The sequence below is a fragment of the Bos grunniens genome, chromosome 19 (genome assembly GCF_055505025.1).
Source record: "Bos grunniens cultivar Pamir isolate PY7600 chromosome 19, Bosgru_T2T1.0, whole genome shotgun sequence".
NCBI classification, from domain to species: domain Eukaryota; kingdom Metazoa; phylum Chordata; class Mammalia; order Artiodactyla; family Bovidae; genus Bos; species Bos grunniens.
Window position 1 is genome coordinate 45826216 of NC_141183.1, and position 17048 is coordinate 45843263.

A 17048-nucleotide genomic window follows, 5' to 3' on the forward strand; every position below is an offset into this window, starting at 1 on the left:
ATAAAATGTGGTAACCCCCTACTTGCTGTCCCAATTCCCATCTCACCACGGGAGGCCTGTTGTTGTCTCCTATTCATGAGTGGAAAGCACTGGATTCAGGGCTAGAAAACCTTTGGACCAAAAGAAGGTGCCTCGATGATCAGAATAAAGGAATTCTGCCCCAAACCACTCTAATCTCTTGAAGGCCTTCTTAATTTTTTAGATGCTTCTTAAGACGAGTTAGAGCATTACAGGGCTTGGAAGGGATGCTGGGTAAATGTATTAGGAAGATGAGACATACCGTTTGCTAAACAGAGCAGAGTCCTGGGGAATGGCGTACAGAACGAGTACCACGTGATGCCAAGATGGGGTGAGACGGGAGGAGGATGGGATGAACTGGTACAAAGGGCACTGGGGTATGAAGCCACGGGGCAGGATGAGGACACCAATGATGGGAGACCGAGGAAAAGCTAGAGCAGAGGTGGAGACGTCCCAAAGCCAAGACTGATTTATCCTAGACTTCTGAGGAGGGCCAACTCCACCTGTGCCTTCCAGAGTTACATCATCCTGCTCATCCATCTCCTTATGATCTGAGTCCCTAGACCTCTTGACAAGGATGTGCTCTCACACCACGTCCCCTGCCTCCCCACCATACGTATATAAGACAGAGGACCAAAGATGCAGAAGACAGAGGGCCTGAGGGCTTGCTAGTGGCCAGGATGAGAAGGAAAGAGAGATGAGGACATGGAAAGACAGGAGGGGTGAGAGGAAAGACAATGGGGGGTATTCAGTACAGGAACAGACCTTCATTAGACTCTTACAGCTTCACGTTCCGGATAAGGAGCCGGGCCCAAAGAGGCCGTGAACTGGGTGAGATCACTTAGTAGGTGGCGGCGGAAGTGAAACTGACACCCAGACCTCAGGTTTCCAACTTGGCGTCCATTCATCTACTTTAAGAGAGGCAAGGAAAGGGCAGAAATACCAAATCTCACCAATAGAGAAAGAGCAAAATGCAAATGAAAAACAGAAAAAGTCTTCACAGGAAATTGAGGAGATTCTAAAAATCGGTCCATTTAGCCTTTGTGACAAAATAATAAAACCAGAGGCAGTGAACTAAAGCAGCGGTCCTCATCCTTTGGACTGGTTTCGTGGAAGACAATTTTCCCGTGGATGCAGGGAGGATGATTTCAGGATGGTTCAAGGGCACTGCATTCACTGTGCACTTTATTTCTAATCTAATGCCGCCACTGATCTGACAGGAAATCCATGGCCCAGAGGCTGGGGAACTGAACTATTCAGAGGACCAGTTCTTCAGTGAGTCTGGTGGGAACAAATAACTGCTTCTCCACTGACAAGCCGTGTGCCTGGGGGCAAACTTCTAAACCTGTCCAGCCCTCAGTTTCCTCCATCATGAGATGGGGATAATAGGGGTATCACCCCGCATGTAGATTTTTGTGAAAATCAAAAAATCGTGATCAGTGGCAAAGAACTTTCTCAGCAGTGCCTGGAGCATAAACGCTTCATAAGGGTTACTATTATTATGAAGACCACGGAGCTAATACAACCAGGGCCAACTTCATTTTTTCTTACCAGAAAAGTGCAGTAAAAAATATTTATGGGTGGTTTCTCTGCATGGAAAAGCATATCTATTTTCTTTAAGTAAATGAGTATCTGTATCTTTTTGAATTTCCCACGATAAAAAAAAAAGCATCCTTTTGCTTCTGTCTCTGGTGAAGCATGCTTCCTTCTGATGTCACCTTTCTCTTGCCTCCACTGGTGAGAAAGTCCCAGTCTCAGTTTCACAACTAAAAAAAAAGGGTTGCTTCTTAGCAGAGCCGCACAAGCTCTCTCCACGTTGCCCAGGGCCGAGATGGAGGATGGGAATAAGGAGGAAGTTACTTATCTGTGCGTTTCATTGCTTTCATTTTCCATAGGAAGGCTCCGGACTTGGATTAGAGCTGAGATTAGCAAGCCTCAGTCTGAAAGGGTTCGGGGCGGGGTGGCGGCGGGGGAGCCATATGTTTTTCACCATCTGTGAAGTGGGTACCACAGTGTTCAACCAACTGATCTGGAAGGGGAATGGCGAGGTCCTCGGGGTCTAGGAGTGTTACTTCTTCAGCCACTCAGGTGATAACTCTTCTGACCCCTGATCCAGTGGCCCAAAGACAAACCTCCCCTCTCTCTCCTTCCCCTTCCCCCTGTGGATTTCTCGGGCTAGCTCATTTACAGACCTGACTCCTGAAGGGTTTTACATTCCTGGTTATTTTTAGCCTCATTGAGTCAAAACTGTTCGAACGTGGTCACCACATGGCATGCAGCTGGGGAGAGCAGCTGCCGTGGGTGGATTTCCAGTCAGTGTTACTTGAATTTCTCGTCAGGTGCTCTCTAAAATTCCCTGTGTCTTTTTCAGGTGATCTCAAGAACTCCCCCACCAAACCCCCTGGAGCTGTGGGTGTGACGCCTGAGCTGTGTGCATCACTGTCTTAGCACCTGCTCCAGGTGAGTGTTGAATCCAGAACCCTGCTAGAAGGGAAGCTGTAGTTCAGTTTCCGGGACTGAAATTTCTCTGCCCCAGAACTCAGGTCTTGGATGAGAGACAGGGTGGTGGGCTCTGGTTCTGACAGTTTCCTTAAGCCCACCCCTCCCCCAGCTTTCCAATTTGAGAAATGGGGGCCATGGTCTCTTGGGGGGTCTCAGGAAGAAAGCGGGGAGGATGAGGCAGCTTGCCGGGCTGTGGGGAGCCTACTTTCAGTGATACCGCTTAAACGTACAGGAGGCTGGGTTATTCAGCCCGGCGAAGAGCTGTACTGGACCACATGCTTCCGCCTGCTTTTCTCTATCTTTTCTCCACCTCCTCCCACCCACTGCTTACCTCCCTGTCTCTGGGTCAGGCAGCTACTCGTTTCTTGGTCCACCCACATACACCCCTCTGCCGTGGTGCTTTTGCCTTCAGGCCTTTTGCACACACTGTTCCCACCTGGAAGGCCCTTGGTCCGTTTTCCAGACCAACTTCTTTTTTTCAAAAGCGTATCTATTTACTTGGCTGCCTTGGGTCTTAGTTTCGGTGTGTGGGATCTTCGCTGCGGTGTGTGGCTTACTCTCGTTGCGTGCACGGGCTCTCTCGGGCTCAGCAGTTGTGGTACTCGGGCTTAGTTGCCCCATAGCATGTGGGATCTTAGTTCCTCGACCAGGGATGAAACCTCTGTTTCCTGCCTTGGAAGGCGGACTCTTAACCACTGGACCACCCAGGGAAATCCCCAGACCAACTTCTATTTGTCATTTGCGTCTCAACATCAGCATATCTTTTGGCAATCTTCTCCGATCCTTCAAGGCAGGGTTGTCTCTCTGTGTACTTAAACGTGTTCGATTGTAATCGTCTGTTTCCTCATCCAGTACCCCCCACCCCCACCCCCGTTAGACTGTAATCTAGGGTCAGGGTCTGCTTTACTGCTGCTGTGTCTCCACTTCCCAGCCCAGTGTCTGGCCCAGCACATAGTAGGTGCTTTGTAAGTATTTGCTGAATAATATTTCAGACTCATCAAGAACTGCCTCTTTTTTTCTCCCCTCCTATATATATTTTTTAGACTGTATCAAACTCTTTGTTCCTCAAATCAAGTTCTCTAACCCAGCTATTCAGATGAAATCCTTTTTTGGTTCTGAGTTTGGAAAAAAAAAATCTTCAATTGTATTTATAGGGATGAAATGTGATGCTGTCGACGCCTGGGTAGTGTCTGTGTCTGAGGGAAACACATCAAGGGAAAGTGGAAATGTGGGCGGGATAACTGGTAGGAGCTAGAGACTTTGCCTGGGTCTCCTGATCATTCTCCTTCATGAAGCCTTCTTTTTTTGTGGGCTGGTAAGTTTGGAGCCCTATTTTCAAGGCATGGCTCTTTTTGACAGGGAGACACCACAGGTTTTCAACCAAAAAAAAAAAAAACAAACCCAACAAAAACCCCCAAAACAGCTCTGATTGATCATGTGGAACTGTTATCTGTTCCTTTCAAGAGAATTCTTACAGTGGAGAGGCAGTGTTCTTCTACATACAGTCCCCACGAAGGTCCCTTCTCGTGCCCGCCCCACCCTTCTGCTCCCAGAAGATAGGAACCGACGCCAGGGCCGCGATTATCAACAGGGCCACACAGCTTCTCGACGCCGACTTTTCACGGTACTGTTTTTCATCCTTCCACAATGGCTGTCTTTCCCCAGCCCTCACCATCAAATGATAATTTTTACGCAGCAGTATACACGGTGTTTATGGCAACAGCGCACGACTTGTAGAACCGCAACACAGGATTTGGCACGGGATTCAACTTTTTGCCTGCAAAAAGGCCATGGGAACAAGACTTCCGTGCAAACGTAGGGCTTCAGAACGACACCAGTGGCATCTGCAGCTGTGTCTGGTGTCACCAGATCCGCCCTGCATGCTGGTGAGATAACTGGCTAGTGGAGGCCCTCCACCACGGGGAGGGGTGTGGGCAAGATGGGTGGGGCCAGGTGTCTAGTGTGTTGAGATACTGCCAGGCACTGTGGACCAGGAGCCAAGGATCTGCTGCTTACCCTCACTGACTTGACATTCTAGAGATGCCCCGGCAGACACGCAGAGGCAAGGCGTTTTCCTGCGTGAGATGAATCTAATCAAAAGCGAAACAGCTTGGTTCTCATGGCAACAAATCTGACCTGCTGGGGGGTCTTCCCCAGCGTAAGGCGTGTGCCTGTCCTGCCCCACCAGCCAGTGGTTCAGGGGAAGAGGGGGGCCTGATGGGAGGAAATGTTTAATGTCTTCTGCCCTCTGGAGGGCTGGCCGCAAGACACCCAGGGCCCTGTGGCTACTGCAAGTGGCAGAAAGTAAGAAGACAGAAGGTACGAGGGTAGTCTGGGAAGCTGGGCTCCTCAGCTTCAGGAGGAAGTAGAAAGGCAGGGTGGCGAACCCTGTAGAACCTGTGGGGGTGGTGTGTGTGGGAATTATGGGGCTGGGCAGGAGGGCAGGCCGAAGGATGGGTCCACAAAAGATATCCACACCCCGACCCCTGGGACCTGTGAATGTTACATTCTATTGCAAAACAAGGATGCTACAGCTGTGATTACATAAGGCTCCTGAGATGGGGAGAGTATCCTGAATTATCCAGGTGGATTTTAAGAGCAATCACAAATGTTCTTTTTTAAGATTTTTTTTTTTTTTTGGATGTGGACCATTTTAAAAGTCTTTACTGAATTTGTTATAATATTGCTTCTGTTCTATATTTTTGGCCACAAGGCATGTGGGATCTTGGCTCCCCGACCAGGGATTGAACCTGCACCCCCTGAATTGGAAGGCAAAGTCTTAACCACTGGACTGCCAGGGGAATCCCACAAGCGTTCTTTTAAGGGGGAGACAGGGGGAGATTTGACATGGACAGGAGAGAAGGCGATGTGATCAGGGAGTCAGAGACGAATGTGCTCAGATGGTCAGCCATGTCAGACTCTTTGCGACCCTGTGGACTATAGTCTGCCAGGCTCCTCTTTGTCCATGGGGTTGTCCCAGCAAGAAAGTGGAGTGGGTTGCCATTTCCTCCTTCAGGGGATCTTCCTGACCCAGAGATTGAACCTGCGTCTCTTGCATCTCCTTCATTAGCAGGTGGGTTCTTTACTGCTAGCACCACCTGGGAAACCCCAGAGACTGGAATGATGTGGCCACAAACCAAGGGATGCTGGCAGCCCCAGGAGCTGGAGGAGGCAAGGAGCGGATTTTTCCTTAGAGTCTCTGGGAGGAGCACAATCCTGCTGACCCTCTGAGTTTGGGTCAGAATTGTATCAGTGACACTAATTTTGCACTGCTGGTCTGCAGCACTTGGGAAAACGCATTTCTGCTGTTTAAGCCACCAAGTCTGTGGTTATTTATTAAAGCAGCAGGGAGAAGCTAAGCTACAGTTTTAGCTTCTAAGCCATTTGATGAGACTTCTGACTCTTCCAACAAGCATTATAGGGTGGGGCCAGTAGAGAGAACAACAAGCATTTCACAGTATTCACTACATGGAGCCTGTATCAGAATTCTGAACACACACACACACCTCTCTCCTGGATTTGAATGAGCAACTGCTTGTATCTAGCTTTGCGGTGTTACACTGACTCTAGAGTTAATTCACTGCAAACTGGAACAGGCAGCTGCCAGCTGAAAAAAAGTGTGAGATCATCTCTCCCAGCTTAGTCAGGGAGGGTCGGGAGGGCATCACAGATGCACGATGGAGACAAGAGGGGAAGCCAAAGGCAGTGAGGGGAGGCTTCCCTTTGAGGTGCAAGCATCCTGGACAGAAGGGAGAGGAACATGCCCCCCAGAACAAGGAAAAGGAAGGTCCTGCTTGCAGCTCTGAGAAGGTGCTTCCTCAGGAAGAATAAGGGGAAAAGGCAGGCCTGACCCTTTTTCTGTTCTGTCCCCAAACTCTTCCCTAGGGATGTATTATCCTCCTAGGTGAGTGATTTATTTATCACTTTATTTTACTGGAGTATAACTGCTTTATAATGTATCCGTTTCTACTGCACAACAGAGTGAGCCAGCCACGTGTGCACCTGCATCCCCTCTCTCTCAAGCCTCCCTCCCACCCCACCCCCATCCTGCCCCCTAGGTCATCACAGGGCACTGAGCTGAATGGGTGATTCAGTTTTAAAAAGAGGACTACGGGGCATCGACCACTGGGTGTGCTATGTGGATGCGACCAGCCCGGGTGATGGGTGAGCTCCTTTGGGTGGGCGGGATCTTTGGGCTGCTGTGGCATTCGGGGTAGGGTGGGTGGCTGCCATTCAGCTTAAGGAACAGCTTCTGGCTTAGGAGGTTAAGGCGTTTCTGTGGTCCCTCCTAGGGAAGACAAAGGGGCGTGGGAGGTGAGAGAAGGCCACTCTCTCCATGGCCTGGGCAGCGATGCCAGAAGCTCTCCTGTGAGAGAGCCGCTCCAGGCCGTGGAGGAAGCCCTGTGCAGACTTCCCAAGGCTCAGCAGGCGTGGGGACCAGTCCCCTCACTGTGACTGGTCCCACAGCCCCAGGCTCCCGGCTATACTGACACTAGAATGATAATATGTTAAACCCTTGACTCAGCGCCACTTACTAAGCATGCACAGTGCCCACAGCATTAGAGGAGGTTGCGTACAGGTTTGCAGGGGAAGAACAGTGGACCCTTGAACAACACGAGTTTGAACTGCGCAGGTCCACTTATACAGGGATTATTTTCCATAGACAATATGGCAGGACTATACCATCTGACGGAGAAGGCAATGGCACCCCACTCCAGTACTCTTGCCTGGAAAATCCCATGGATGGAGGAGCCTGGTAGGCTGCAGTCCATGGGGTTGCTAGGAGTCAGACATGACTGAGCGACTTCACTTTCACTTTCATGCACTCGAGAAGGAAATGGCAGCCCACTCCAGTGTTCTTGCCTGGAGAATCCCAGGGACGGCGGTGCCTGGTGGGCTGCCGTCTATGGGGTCGCACAGAGTCGGACACGACTGAAGTGACTTAGCAGCAGCAGTATACCATCTGAGACTGGATGAATCGTGGATACAGAGGAACAAAGTATATGGAAGGCCGACTGTAAGTTACACCCACTGGGAATTTTGACTGTGTGGAGCGCTGTACCCCAGCCCTGTGTTGTTCAAGGGCCAGCTGTAGATAGCACAGTTTCTATTCTCCGGGGAGAAACAAATACAAATAAGAAGAGCCAAACCAGGGACTTTCCTGGTAGCTCAGACAGTAAAGAACTGGCCTGCAATGCGGGAGACCTGGCTTCAATCCTTGGGTTGGGAAGCTCCCCTGGAGGAGGAAATGACAACCCACTCCAGTATTCTTGCCTGGAGAATCCCATGCATAGAGGAGCCTGGTGGGCCATTATGGTCCATAGGGTAGTAAAGAGTCCAACATGACTAAGGACTAACGCTTCCATTTTCACTTTCACTTCCAGTGGGTAAGACTCTGTGCTGCCAGTGGAGGGGGCCCAGGTTCAGTCCCTGGTCAGAGAACTAGATCCCACATGCTGCAATTAAGAGTGTGCATGCTGCAGCTAAGACCCAGCACAGCCAAGTAAACCAAAAAAAAAAAAAAAAAAAGACAAAGACACAGGTGACAGGTGTCTTAAGGCACTGAACCCAGGAGGAACTAGCAAAGGGTCCAGAAGACCTGTGCTCATCAAGCCCTCAGTTCCATGCCTCTGTGATCTTGGGGTTTCAGTCTTTGTGTCCATCTACAAAGGAGATTTAACGTAATTACCAATGGCTTGGCTTGTTTAAACAATTGAACGAGATAATGTATGTGAAAGCACTCTTAAAGCTACAGTGGTTGTGCCTCAACATACAATATACAGCATAAGGAAATATAAAAACTTACACTCTAAAACTCCTAGAGGAGAACATAGGCAAAACACTCTCCGACATACATCACAGCAGGATCCTCTATGACCCAACTCCCAGAATATTGGAAATAAAAGCAAAAATAAACAAATGGGACCTAATTAACCTTAAAAGCTTCTGCACATCAAAGGAAACTATTAGCAAGGTGAAAAGACAGCCTTCAGAATGGGAGAAAATAATAGCAAATGAAGCAACCGACAAACAACTAATCTTAAAAATATACAAGCAACTCCTACAGCTCAACTCCAGAAAAATAAACGACCCAATCAAAAAATGGGTCAAAGAACTAAATAGACATTTCTCCAAAGAAGACATACAGATGGCTAACAAACACATGAAAAGATGCTCAACATCACTCATTATCAGAGAAATGCAAATCAAAACCACTATGAGGTACCATTTCACACCAGTCAGAATGGCTGCGATCCAAAAGTCTACAAATAATAAATGCTGGAGAGGGTGTGGAGAAAAGGGAACTCTCTTACACTGTTGGTGGGAATGCAAACTAGTACAGCCACTATGGAGAACAGTGTGGAGATTCCTTAAAAAACTGGAAATAGAACTGCCTTATGATCCAGCAATCCCACTGCTGGGCATACACACTGAGGAAACCAGAAGGGAAAGAGAGACGTGTACCCCAATGTTCATCGCAGCACTGTTTATAATAGCCAAGACATGAAAGCAACCTAGATGTCCATCAGCAGATGAATGGATAAGAAAGCTGTGGTACATATACACAATGGAGTATTACTCAGCCATTAAAAAGAATACATTTGAATCAGTTCTAATGAGGTGGATGAAACTGGAGCCTATTATACAGAGTGAAGTAAGCCAGAAGGAAAAACATAAATACAGTATACTAACGCATATATATGGAATTTAGAAAGATGGTAACAATAACCCGGTGTACGAGACAGCAAAAGAGACACTGATGTATAGAACAGTCTTATGGACTCTGTGGGAGAGGGAGAGGGTGGGAAGATTTGGGAGAATGGCAATGAAACATGTAAAATATCATGTAGGAAACGAGTTGCCAGTCCAGGTTCGATGCACGATGCTGGATGCACGATGCTGGATGCTTGGGGCTGGTGCACTGGGACGGCCCAGAGGGATGGTATGGGGAGGGAGGAGGGAGGTGGGTTCGGGATGGGGAACACATGTATACCTGTGGCAGATTCATTTTGATATTTGGCAAAACTAATACAATTATGTAAAATTTAAAAATAAAATAAAATTAGAAAAAAAAAAAACAAAACTTACACTCTGTGGGGTAGAAAAAAATACAGACTGTTAGCTTAATTCCAAGAATATAATAATTTCATTATGACTCATCAGGATACTCTGGGACAACAATGAGACACATTATTCAAGAGAAAAGAACATCTTGATATTAAGTACAGCCAACATTGATTTTTGTCTGCCTCCTTCTAGAGAACTGATTCACCCCAACAGCAGCCACAGGCAGAGTTGCCCATGACAGGACCACACACTCCAGCCTCAGGGCTGGAGCCTGGGCAGAGATCATGTGATTCAGGGTGGACCAATCAGAGGCGTTCCTTGGTTTCCACAGATTTTGAAGTAGGAAAGATTTTCCCTTCCTTTTAGGTTGCTACGCTGGCACAATACAAGCCTGCCACTGCCCATGGCCATGATGTCCTCTGTGTGGAAGAAGCCTATAGTAAGACAGAATGAGGCCAACGCACAGAGACTCTGGGGAGGAGAGCAAGAGTCTGATTATGGGGAAGAAAAAGGGTCTTGCTTCAAGTGCTTAAGCACCCAGGGTCCTACAACTCTGTGAGTTCTTTTCAGGATATTCGATTTTGGGTTTAAAACAGCTGCTTCATCTGAAAGAGTTCTGATCTATAGAGCAAGCTTACCCAGACATACTAAATAAACCTCGATGAAGGGCGAGTAAGAATGTTGGAAAAAGATTCTACAAAGGTCATTGCTTCTCCTGAAACACATGAGATGAGCTCACCATTTGGAGATATCAATCCCAGTTTTCTAAACCTGGCTCAGCACTAACAACCTTCTGTATTAATCAAACAAAAAGGCCACGTGCATGCACCATGATGAATACCAGGAGACGCATTCAATGAGGGTCTGGCTAGATCATTCTAACACCTGACGAGCATGACCAGCACGGGGAAAGGGATTCAAAATATACGCAGGAAATAATGCTGAAAGGTGGACAAGAATGACTGGGACAACATTTCAACTAGAATATTAACTACCACTTATTATTTTCCATGCTGTTCGCTTACTGAACAGGAAAAATTCATGTTTCAACGGCAGCATCAGGAATCACAACCTTTTACTATCTTCAAGGTCACTAGATGGAAAGCTTACATTTGCTCTTAATGGCCATATCATTATGTGGCTGCAAAACATCATCACCAAAGAACCGATCTGCTGTGGCGTGGTATTTAATCCATCGTGCTCCTGTAGGGTAAGAAGACTCTCAAAGCCCTGCCCTGCACCATCCCTGGCTCCATTATGGTTGCTGAGAGTTCCACGGACAAGTTCCGGCTTAAGCCTGGAGAAGGCAGTTCTTGGAAACAAGTATCAGAGACAAGGAATGATAAAAATGTGAATCTTTCTTGGAACCCCTTTCTGATCTCCATCTTTTTTCTTTCAACCAGACAAGATCTGTCTTCTCTGTAACCTCTACACAAGTTTATTATTTTTAAAATCTATTTTAATTAACTAATTTTTTGGTTGCACTGTGCAGCACGTGGGATCTTAGTTCCCCAACCAGGGATCAAACCCATGATCCCTGCAGTGGAAGCACAGAGTCTTAACCACTGGACCGCCAAGAAGTCCCAACACAAGTTTATATCTGCTACTAATAGGGCCTACTCAGTGACAAATTCAGAAATGAAGAGTGTTTGTAGCAGATGGAACAGTATGGTGGTGACCTATGGCCTTAAAAGAGGCACCCATGGTGGGGAATTTGGATTAATCTAAGAAGCATAGATGGGCGAATATTCAAAGTCCAAGAAAAACAGTACGGGGTAGAGTAGTGGTTGGTCGTTTAGTTGCTAAGTTGTGTCTGACTCCTGAGACCCCATAAACTGTAGCCTGCCAGGCTCCTCTGTCCATGGGATTTTCCAGGCAAGAATACTGGAGTGGTTTGCCATTTCCTTCTCCAGGGGATCTTCCCGACCCAGGAATCGAACCTGTGTCTCCTGCACTGCAGGCAGATTCTTTACCGACTGAGCTATGAGGGAAGCCCCATGGGGTAGATGGTCTCACTAAAAATTCTATGTGCACCTTAGAGTATGTAGAAGCTGGTGAGTCCATTCTGCCATAGCAGGGCTGAGACCCTCTGCTCCCATTGTTGGGGGTAAAATAATTCTGTACCTTTATCCACATTAAGGATATTTTTGCATGGTGGCACTAAATGGTAGCTCAGTTGGTAAAGAATCTGCCTGCAGTGCAGGAGACCCCAGTTCAATTCCTGGGTTGGGAAGATCCTCTGGGGAAGGGATAGGCTACCCACTCCAGTATTCCTGGGCTTCCCTTGTGGCTCAGCTCGTACAATCTGCCTGCAATTTGGAAGACATGGGTTCGATCCCTAGGTTGGGAAGATCCCCTGGAGAAAGGAGAGGCTATCCACTCCAGTATTCTGGCCTGGAGAATTCCATGGACTGCAGTCCATGGGGTGGCAAAGAGTCAGACACGACTGAACAACTTTCACTAAATGAACGAGAGATCCTCTTTAAGAAACTGGCCTTCATGATGGCACCTTGCTTCCTCGGGTTTTCCAGGCCAGGTCAATGAATTCAGTCAATAGCTGGTTTTCTACCTTTGTTCCTGTCTCTCAACATCCCTGAAGTGCCTGACGTGGTGGCTTTCGAACACTGTCTCACATGGCCTCTGTGGTACAGCATGTTCTCATCTTCCTGTTCTTTTTTTCCCCCTAATATTTATTTATTTGGTTGTGCTGGGTCTTAGTTGCAGCATGTGAACTCTTAGTTTCGGCATGTGGGATCTACTTCCCTGACCAGCGATTGAATCCAGGCTCCTAGCACTGGGAGTGAGGAGTCTTAGCTACTGGACCATGGGGAAGTCCCTTGTCTTCCTGCTCTGTAACCTTCTCCTTGTTCCCACCTCTCCTCTCTTCCTCCATCCATATGGGTTCATTTCTATATGCTGATAGCCCCCAGATCTACACCTCTAGCCCATTTGAACCCCAAGCCTTAGATTCAGCTTCCTACAGGGCATCTCCCCTTGGATGGGTGGCAGCTGGTTTACTGTACACCCACCCGAGAAGCCTGTAGACGCTCCCAGACCCCATACTCACTCTCATGCCGCAGCCATCCATCACCACGTGCTGCATCTTTACCTTTTAATTTCTTTCAAATCTGCCTCTTTCACCCTTATTTCCACTCCACTGTCCACACTTTCATAGCATCTCACCCAAATCACTGTGACAGCTTCCTTTCCATCTCCCTGCCTCCCCTCCAGATGAATGATCCTACACAGATATAAACATGTAAGTTACAAATATGATCTCTGGCTTGAAGCTCTCCTTGAGTCCTCATTACCCTCAGGGACAAGTTCAAACTGTTTCCGGTGTCTCTCTGATCTGCTTACCTCTCCTGTTCTGGCTCCTCACTCGCTCCCGAGCTCCCTGGGTTCTAGCCCTACTCAACTATTTCCAGATCTTCTGTAGTCCTGCTCAGTGTCCCTAGCTTTCACTTGCTTCTCCCTTTGCTAGAATATACTCTTTCCTCATCACCCCCTTCCATATTCCAAGACAGTCCTAAGGAAATAATCTGAAATGCCAACATGTTTCTATTGTGGGATACTCATCACAAAGTACAATAAAAAATCTTGAAAACTACCAAAATGCCAACAAAAACAGCCTTAAAAGGACTGAAGTTTTGTGTTACTAGAAAATGGCTCATCGTATATTAAATGAGAAAACCAAATTATGAAGGTTGCTTTCCATCACAACTTCATAGATACTAAAATAGCAACAGTAGTTATTTCTGCATGGCAAAATCACTGGTGATTTTAATGTTCTTCTTCAGACTTTTCTATATATTTATTTTTAAAAAACTTACCCATGTACATGCGATAATTACTTTCATAATTAGGAAAAACCAGTTATTTTTTAGAGAGGGACATCCCTGAGCATGTAATAGGAGGGTGGTGGTGATTGTTGTTCAATCACTAAGTCATGTCTGACTCTTCATGACCCCGTGGACTGCAGCATGCCAGGCTCCTCTGTCCTCCACTACCTTCCACAGTTTGCTCAAATTCATGTCCAAATAGGAGGGTAGATGTAGACCATGAAGATTCTATTTCTCAAGGGAAGAGTGCTTTCTATGGAAAGTTTAAATCCTGAACTGGGAGGATATCTAGAAGATTGTGAATGAGTTCTATAATCATCTGTTGCAAAGGGTGAAGTGAAAAAACAGCTGAAGAGGGTGTGTGTGGGGGCAGTTTCTGCTCCCATGACAAATGCTAGGGCTAAGATTAACTCATCTCTGGGATGTGTTTCCATCACTGAATAAATCCCTCCACTCTCTCCTCTTAACCCCCCGTCGATATGGGCATATGTTTTGGTGTGGCTGAACCAGTGGAAGGGCCCCAAGAACTGAGTGAGCAAAATATGGTTAACTCACAGCCCCTCAGCTGCTGTGCTTCAGTCAGCAGGGAGCAACAGGTGGTATCCTTGCCAATCTGTGTGTCCAGCTATGAACGGAGAAGGGAAAGTTAACACACAAACGTTTTGTTCTCCAGAAAAATGAAAATCATTTGGATAAGTCTGTACAGCTGTATCCAATGGCCACTTGAGTGCTGGCCTGAGAATATTATATATAAAGGGAGTTTCCCACCTAGTCAGACATGTATGCTATTTCCATTAAAGGTTATTTTCTGTCTCAATTAAATCTGGAGTTAGAACAGTACCAGAAGCATAAGCAGAGTTAGAAGAGAACGGTGTGCTTTGGGAAAATGAGATCAAACGCTTAGCTTACATGAAAACGTCACCTTAATGCACAAAACTGAAAACACAGCATCTCTGGCTCACTTAAGTATAATTGCTGATTAAATTTTCAGTTAATGACCTAGCAGGGAGCATTTGTTGCAAGGCATGTATTAAATAATGAAGCAATCAAGCAGATAACTGAAAAACATACTTTTGAAACAGAGTTCAACCTTTTGGAAGAAAGAGAAACAATATAATATTTACAGGAAACCCAGTAACATTTAAATAAAATCTTTGAGAATCCACAGGTGTGTTCCCTGCAGAAACAAGTCTGTAGCAACAAGAGGGAGAAGGCCAATTTCTTATGAATCACCCTGTTCCTGCGAAGAGTGTGTGTCCTTAAAGACAGGAGAGACGAGAGACAGAGGATGGTAAGAGAGAGGAGAGCAGATTACAAGTTTCCCAGCCACAGACTCTGATTCTGTTATTTTCTAGGTCTGGAAAAAAGGAAACCAGCATGAAATCACAATCTTGATGAGCACAACAAACGAAGATCCTATTGTATCAGGTCATTTAAAACTCCAAATTGACTTTTATTATTACAGCTGGATAAAGTGAGTGAATGCTTATTGGTTTAGATATTAAAATGAACCATAAATATGGCTGTTAGGGTTAAGTGAGTGATGAATCTTACGTCCTGGCTTAATTTTCAAATGGATGATTCTAAAGGCAATGCCAATTTATTAGTTTCTCAGAATTAGCTTTAAGTTGGAAAAAAAGATAGCATGAATAAGAAAACATTATTATGCAGTATATATTTCATTTTAAAGTTTGAATTATTTCTTGGAATCAGACCTGGGTCTGATCTGTAGAATTTTCCACTTGAAAACCTTTGTTCTGTGTGTTTAGTTGCTCAGTCGTGTTCGACTCTTTGTGACCCCCTGGACTGTGGCCCATCAGGCTCTTCTGTCCATGGGGATTCTCCAGGCAAGAACACTGGAGCGGGTCACCATGCCCTCCTCCAGGGGATCTTGACAGCCTTAAACACTGGCAATATTCCAACAATTGTTACTGACTTCTTTTTTAAGCTTCATTACCCAGGATTTCATTTTGGTGGCTTGAAAAAAAAAGTCTGATGAATCGCATCCTTTCACAGTTAGAAATCGAAGCGTTCACACTTCTTGTCAGCAGGAAGTGGAGGTTGGGAAGAATTCTATTTTTGGAGTTGAAAGGCCACCTTTGACCCAGAAATGTGTGGTTTCATGAAAGATGTTCCTCTGTTCTGTCTTACTTGATTTACCCAAGGAATGGAGAAATGCTTAAGAGTGTAACTTCATCAGACTTGTTTCCTCCCAGTGCCCTAAGTGCCCTAAGACAACCCTATTGACCATACCTAAAGAATTTTAGATTTTCAAGTGTTTAATTTGGTCTTATGTGATCCATGTCACAGTCATTTAACTTTATGTTATTCAAAACCTTCCACGTTGAAATCTTGACTCTTTTTCTAAGATGTGAGGATGTATTCTTCATCTAGATCAGGGGATAAGAGATGAACAGTCTGAAGCAAGGATTGATCATTAAGAAGCAAAGGGATCCTAGAGAAAGAAGTGAATCCACAGGGAAGGAAAATGTATCCTGGTATACTGCTTGGCTCTGAAGGAAACAATGTTTATAAAGTTATAGTCATATAAAGAGCAGTTATTGGTTTTCAGCTTTAGGGTCAATCAGCAAAGTGTGAAACAATGTAAAGTAAAGTTCTAGGTGCCAGAAGTTCAAGCAAGACACTGTCTTCATCTTCATTCCACGTAGTGGTGTGAAGAGATGGGTCTGAAATTTATGGAGCATGAAAAAGTGATTCTTACATATTTTTGTATTTCACAGATTCTAAAAGCTCACATCTTTCAACCATTAATATATTTTTATATACTTTTAATTAATCATTTATTTCTGGACTGTGCTGGGTCTTCACGGCTACTTGCAGGCTTTCCCTGCGGTGGTGAGTGGGGGCTCCTCTCTAGCGGAGGTGCCTGGGCTCCTCGTTGTGGTGGCTTCTCTTGAGGTCCGGGGTGTGCGTCCTTTAGTAGTGGTGAGTGGGCTCAGTAACCCCTCAGCATGTGGAGTCTTCCTGGACCAGCGATCAAAACCCATGGCCCCTGAGTGGGCAAGCAGATTCTTAACCACTGGACCCCCAGAAAAGTTCTAATATATTTGAAACTGGGATACACCTTACTCTTGAGAATACCTTATAAGTATAATTGGCAATGTTGTTTTCTTTGGTGGAACAGACAATAATGGCACATCTTACATTTGACAATGCAGTATCTTGAGTTGTAAAAAGTAACTAAAAGTAAACTAAAGATAATGAAAAAAAAAACACAAAAACTAATAATACTTGGGAGGCAGTGACCAAAGACAGCTAAATAAACCATCATCTCTTAGAATCAAAGGTTAACAGAAAATGTCTAAACCTGATAAATTTTTTAAAATGGCAGCATGAGCCTGTTGTTTCTGTATCTTTTCATTTTAAACCCTTCCACTGTTTTTTTGGCAGGGGGTGGGGGGGGGTGCGGGGCGGGGAGCACACTGTGCAGCTTATAGGATCTTAATTCCCCGACCAGGGACTGAACCCAGGCCCCAGCAGTGAGAGCCCAAGTCTTAACCACTGGACTCCTGGGGAATTCCCCACTATTTGACTTTTAAAAAACACGACTGTATCAGGTTCTTGTCGTTGCTGTAACAAATTACCACAGTCTTGGTG

General features: G+C 45.9%; 1 protein-coding gene and 1 long non-coding RNA gene across 4 annotated transcripts in view; one reads left to right on the top strand and one right to left on the bottom strand.

Moving 5' to 3' along the window:
* LOC147352523 (uncharacterized) overlaps positions 1–5225 on the top strand; it is a 34927-nt gene extending 29702 nt beyond the window's left edge. For both annotated transcript variants that reach the window (XR_015148235.1, XR_015148236.1), the window contains 2 exons: positions 2390–2478; positions 3985–5225. This is a non-coding gene — a long non-coding RNA (uncharacterized LOC147352523). The remainder of the gene's footprint in view (positions 1–2389; positions 2479–3984) is intronic.
* The window catches only part of MYO1D (myosin ID), a 359000-nt gene that overhangs the window by 27198 nt on the left and 314754 nt on the right, over positions 1–17048 (bottom strand). The gene's annotated exons all lie outside the window — the stretch shown is intronic.